Consider the following 6,085-nt stretch of genomic DNA (forward strand, 5'->3'; position numbering starts at 1 on the left):
TGCACCGCCTCCGGTCGCGATAGCGGGAGGTCCGGAACCAATGGACCTCTCGAATGCAACGGCTGTTGGTTATCAACAGCAACAAGAAAGTAATGTACGATGCTTCCGTTGCGGAAGGATCGGTCACTATGCCCGAGAGTGCACGGCACCCGTGCACCGAGATGGTGGTCGACGCGGCGATGCCGGGCAACGTCGCGGACAAACAAAAAACGCTGGAACCCAGTAGGCGCGGGGCGCCCTACTGGTAATGCAGTTCCGCGTGTCGACCTTGGACACGCGACACTGAGGACTGCAGCCCCCAGTGAGGTTCATCCTCACTGCAAGAACCAAGATGACAAGCCTGACCTTGTCATCCTGAATGTGAACTCGATGAGAGCAAGCGGCTCTCTCCGTGCTTTGGTAGATTCTGGCGCGTCGAACAACTTTGTTCGACTGCGAAGTCTATCAAGGCTTGACTTCGAGGAGGTAAAGATACCTCGAAGTATGTTGGAGGTACGACTGGCAACGGGTGCCGTCGTGAAGACCGAGAAGCGCATGGTACGCGTGCGCTTCACGTATGAAGATCAAGAGTTTGTCGAGACCTTTATCGTCCTGGATCTGGACGATAAGTTTGACATTGTATTGGGCATGCCGTGGCTTGCACGGCATGATCCGGTCATCGATTGGGAGAAGCGCACTCTCGTGCGCTTCGGTCGCGATAGCGGAACAGAGAGCGATGGACCTGTTGCCGCAACGCACGCACCGACAGGTGCGCGCGACTCTCCAGTCAGGACAGCGCCTAATGCCGCTGTCCAGGAGCGCCCTGGGCGCGCGCGAGCACACGCGCAAGAGCAGCAAGCGTCGGCGTCGCCGCCGACGGCTGAAGGAGAAAATATGTTGATCTCGGAGATCGACACCCGCTTTTCAGCGAATCAGGAAGAGTCTCCGGCCTCAAGGGGCACGGATGACGCAGGCAAGTCACACGCCTCAGCCGTGGAGGCTGACGCGAATCTGATTGGATCAGGTCTGGCCAATATTAAGAGCCAAAGTGACGAAACGCCGTCGACTCCGGGAGTCGATGGATTGGGTGAATTTGATTCGTCGGCTCGGGGAGCCGACGCACCCTCCGTAATGGGGGTCTCTGCCAATGGTTGGCGTCGAGGTGAAGATGGCGTGTCGGCTCCGGGAGCCGACGCTGCAGGCGGTGCGGACGGTTGCAAACGTTCCGCACCGGAAAAACTTGCATGCTATCGTGCAGCCGGGCTGCACGACGAAGCGCCGGGCGACCAAGCCGGGCTTGGAGTCGCTCGCCCGCGGGATGAACCCGCCGGCGGTACTAAAGAAGAACACCCGTCCACGGCTGGGCCTGGACGAGGTCGAGAACCAAGCGGAGCCGGGCTCCGCAAAACAAGAAGACGGCGCATGCGAAGATCGCTGCGCATGTCTCGGCCTGGGGCCGAGACGCTACAAGGAATGTCTGCCGGGCAGACGGAGGCTGAGAAGCCGGACGTCGAGACGTTGAACGTCTTGACGCGTACCTGTGCCGGGTTCCGGTACAGGGAGATGACTCTCGCTAACCCTCCGACACAAGCATCGGAGTTGACTTCGCTTCCAGTCATGAGCTGGAAGCGCTTCGCGCGTGACTTGCACGATGGACGCATCGAGCAAATATGCATTCTCTCGGACGCCGAGAGAACGAAGAGCGAGAATGAAGAACTGAGGCAGTTCTTCATGGAGACCACCACTGAGAGCGAGGACACTCTCAGTGCGAAGACGAAGAAGGAGCGCTTTGAAGAGCAGAGCTGGGACTCGTTGAAAACGAGTCCCTACTACGAGATCTTACGGGAGTACGCGGACGTACTTCCGGAAGAGATTCCTGCGGAGCTTCCGCAGGACAAGGGAATCCAGCACGAGATTGATCTCGTGCCGGGCACGAAGTACTGTGTCACGAGGCAGTGGCCACTGCCGCGAGAGCAGGTCAAAGCGATCGACGGCTTTTTCGAAAGTCGTCGCAAAGCTGGACAAGTGCGGGAATCAAAATCCCCGCACAGTGCTCCGACGTTCTGTGTCAAGAAGCCACAGGGCGGCTGGCGCATCGTTCATGCGTATAACAAGCTGAACGATGCGACGATACCGGCGCAGACGCCGATACCTCGAAAAGATGTTATCATCGATTCGATGGCCAGGAGCACTATCTACAGTGCTCTTGATCTGCGCGATGGGTTCTATCAGACCCTCATGCGTGAGAGCGATATCCCTCTCACGGCAGTGAGCACGCCGAGCGGCATGCTCTGGGAGTGGCTAGTGATGCCGCAGGGTCTGAAGAACGCCCCTGCGACCTTCAACAGGTGCGTGACGCACTTGTTGCGCTCGGTGCGCGACTTCGCACCGAGCTACTTCGACGATGTGTTCGTCCACAGCCGGGCTGCGGACGGAATGAGCGATGTTGAGATGCACAAGGTGCATCTCCGGAAGCTGCTTGCGCTCATGTGCATCTTCGGGGCGAGCGAGATACCCGTGGTCGGGTGTCTCGTTGGGAAGAACGGTGTCCGCCCTGACCCTGAGAAGGTCAGAGTGATCAATGAGTGGCCGACGCCGTCGAACGTCAAGGAACTGCGGCAGTTCCTTGGCTTGGCCACGTACTTGTGCAAGTACGTGAAGGACTACGCGGGCATGATACGCCCGCTGTCACAGCTCCTGAAGAAGGACGTCGAGTGGATTTGGACTGCTGAGTGTCAGCAGGCCTTCGATGCAGTCAAGCAGGGCTTGACTGAGGCGCCGATCTTGGCGGTGGCCGACCAAGATCGCCCATTCCACGTTGTGTGTGACGCATCCGACTTCGCAATCGGATGTGCGTTGATGCAGCACGATCACGAGGGTCGTGATCGTGTCGTCTACTACCAATCGCGTCAGCTGAAGCCAGCTGAGCGCAACTACCCGGTACATGACAAGGAGCTCCTTGCCATGAAGTACGCACTCGCGAAGTTCCGAGTGTATCTACTCGGAAGCAAACCGTTCGTGGTCTATACGGACCACGCGTCGTTGCGGACGGCTGTGAAGTCGCCGCACATCTCGCAACGGATGGCGAGATGGCTCTCATTCTTCGCAGAGTATAACTTCCGGGTTGAGTACAAACCCGGAAGACTCAATGTGGTGGCCGACGCGCTCTCGCGTCGACCTGACTACGCCACGACTGATGCCGACGTCAATGCCATTGACGCCATGCGATCGAGCACCCCAATGTCGTCACTGTTGGACGACGTGAAGGTCGCGTACGCGCACGACGCGGACGCGAAGCTCTTGCTGGCCTACGGCTCAGCGCCTTCTGACCAAGCTCGTCAGAAGCTGCCGAAACATCTTCGTGCTTGTGCACACCGTTACCGGGTGCACGACGGGTTATTACTCTACAGTGCAGTCGACGACAACGCGGACCGTGTTGTCGTGCCCAATGACCATGACCTGCGACTCAGGATCATGTATGAGTATCACGATGCACCGACTGCGGGGCATCCGGGCCGTGAGAAGACATACCTTCTTCTCACGCGAGACTTCTACTGGGCCCACCAGTACAAATGGGTGCGCAAGTACGTCCGTGCTTGCGAGGTTTGTCAACGTGTGAAGCCTGCGCCTTTCGCGCAGGCTCCCTTGCAGTCACTACCAACTCCACGGGAGTGTTGGCAGTCCATGTCTTTGGACTTCGTGTTCGGTCTTCCCCCGGACAGCCAGGGGAACACGGGCGTTGTGGTCTTTGTTGACCGCTTCAGCAAGATGGTACATCTTGCTGCAGTACCCGCTGAAGTGACTGCGAAACAGACGGCGCGTCTGTTCGTTGACATGGTGTTCAAACACCATGGCATACCGATCGACATTGTGTCGGATCGAGACCCGCGCTTCACTGCACACCTCTGGCAAGAAGTGTTTACACTTCTTGGGAGGCAACTTTCGATGTCGACTGCGGACCATCCGCAGACGGACGGGCAGACCGAGCGCGTGAACCGCGTGCTCGTAGACGTGCTTAAGAGCTACGCTCACTCGTTCCAACACTGGAGCGAGTGCCTGCCGATGGCGGAGTTCGCCATCAACAACTCGGTGCATGCCTCGACCGGGCATACACCGTTCTACGTGAATGCCATCAGGCACCCACGCGTCCCGAGTCTACTCGGGATGGTGGCTCCTTCCTTAAGTGGGGGGGGATCTACGACTCCAACACAGCAGCCGCAGAATGCCTCTAACACTTGTACAGTGTCAGCCGCAACGACACAAAGCAAAGCCGAGAACCGCGCGTTTGTGCAGGGCACAGACGCCGACAAGAGCAAAAAGAAGAAGAAGAACGGGTCTGTGCAGGGCACAAACACCACGAAGACCAACGCAGAGGCAGGGCCTACTGCTGGAAGCGAGCTGAACGAGTTCAGCTCGGACGCAATTCACTTCGTACAGCGCAGACAAGCCGTCATTCGGTTTGTCCAGGACGCTATTGCAGCTTCTGTCGACCGACAGAAGTTGAACGCAGACAATGTTGGCAGGGGCAACACTAATGAATTCGAGAAGGGTTCATTAGTCTTGTTAGCTACTCAAAACCTGCCTAAACATGCCGTTTCCGACTTCGGGGCGAGCAAGTTCGCTCCGCGCTTCATCGGACCGTTCACTGTGCTGGCACGGCACGGCAACGCCTACACACTGGACATACCATCTAGTATGCGCCTCCATCCAACGTTCTACGTCGGAAGGCTGAAGCCATACCTGCAGCACGAGCTACCTAGCTCGGTTGAACCGAAGCAGAAGACTCGGCGGAAGCCATCGTCCTCTCCAGCACGACTTCGCGCTGGAGCAGCGGGTCGAGCTAATGGTCCAGCTCGGCCGGAACGATCGAGGCGGTCTGGGAGGCCGCCGCAAACTGCGAATACTTTAGAGCGCCGAACGCAGTGCTCTGGAACTACTCCACGACCGGAACTCGGTCGTGGGGAGACGCGAGATCAGGGTCGACACCAAGTTGACCACACACGGGGCGTGTTCCCACCACCACCACCGCCAATTCGTGACGCACACGGCTCAACTCGATGGATAGTTGAGCGGATTGTTGGTCACAGTATCCCGAGAACGAACAGGCAACCGGTTCGTTTTCGTATCCGTTGGAGAGGATTCCCTCCCAACCAAGATACATGGGAGCCGCGGAACGTCTTGCTCGAAGGCGTCCCGGACATGGTGAGGGCGTACGAAGCCCACCATGCGCTGCACACTGGAACGTAATGCGAGCGCTGCTGTTAACAGCAGCGCCCGAAGACACTTCGAGGGCAGACATAGGTACCTGCCCCCCGCGGCAGCGACGCGCTTCGCACGTTGCCGCGCATGCTACTCAGCAGCAGAGAGGTCCTCCGCTGCTGCGCCAGCGGTCTTCGACTTCGACTCTCTTCAACGTCACGCATTGACCAAGCGGTCAATGGTGGTTGACGTGCCGGGACCGGCACGTCTAACCTTGACGGGGGGATAGTGTAACGGGGTTACACGCACAAGTGGCTACAGTCACTTGTAACTCTAACAGACACGACGTCTGTTAGAGGTTCGAAAGACTTTCTCGTCCTTGGTGTAGACACACCAAAGGCTACATACATTTAGGATCACCACGACGGGTGGTCCATAGAGACTTAGGATTCCTATTGGTTGAGAGCAGCATCTTTTAGCCAATGAGTGACATGCATAGCATTGGAATGCTGCCCTCCAGCCGTTGGCAGATTCCTATTTTAGAATATTACATTTAGAGGAAGTCAGAAACATAAAACAAAAATAGCAGTTCTCATCTTTTACCAAAACACGCTACTTGGAGTCTTTATTTTGTTTGAAGTATACTCATGGATCTCGAGTATACTTAACTCAAGTAAAAGAAACCCACGCTTCCTCATACACTTGCGCATACGTGTAAGCCGTAGTAGTGAGCCAAGGTAGGCCCACTACACCTGGTAGCACTTTGTAGTCCGTCCAACGATCGACTACCTGAACGTTCGTACGGAGCTGTACGAACGAGGAGCCGAGAACCTTTTCATGAGCGCGGAGGTGCCCATGGAAAGCTCCACCTCGCCTGCAACTCATGTTGCACGCGCTGACTGCCTCC

This window comes from Phytophthora sojae (assembly GCF_000149755.1).
Source record: "Phytophthora sojae unplaced genomic scaffold PHYSOscaffold_5, whole genome shotgun sequence".
NCBI classification, from domain to species: Eukaryota; Oomycota; class Peronosporomycetes; order Peronosporales; family Peronosporaceae; genus Phytophthora; species Phytophthora sojae.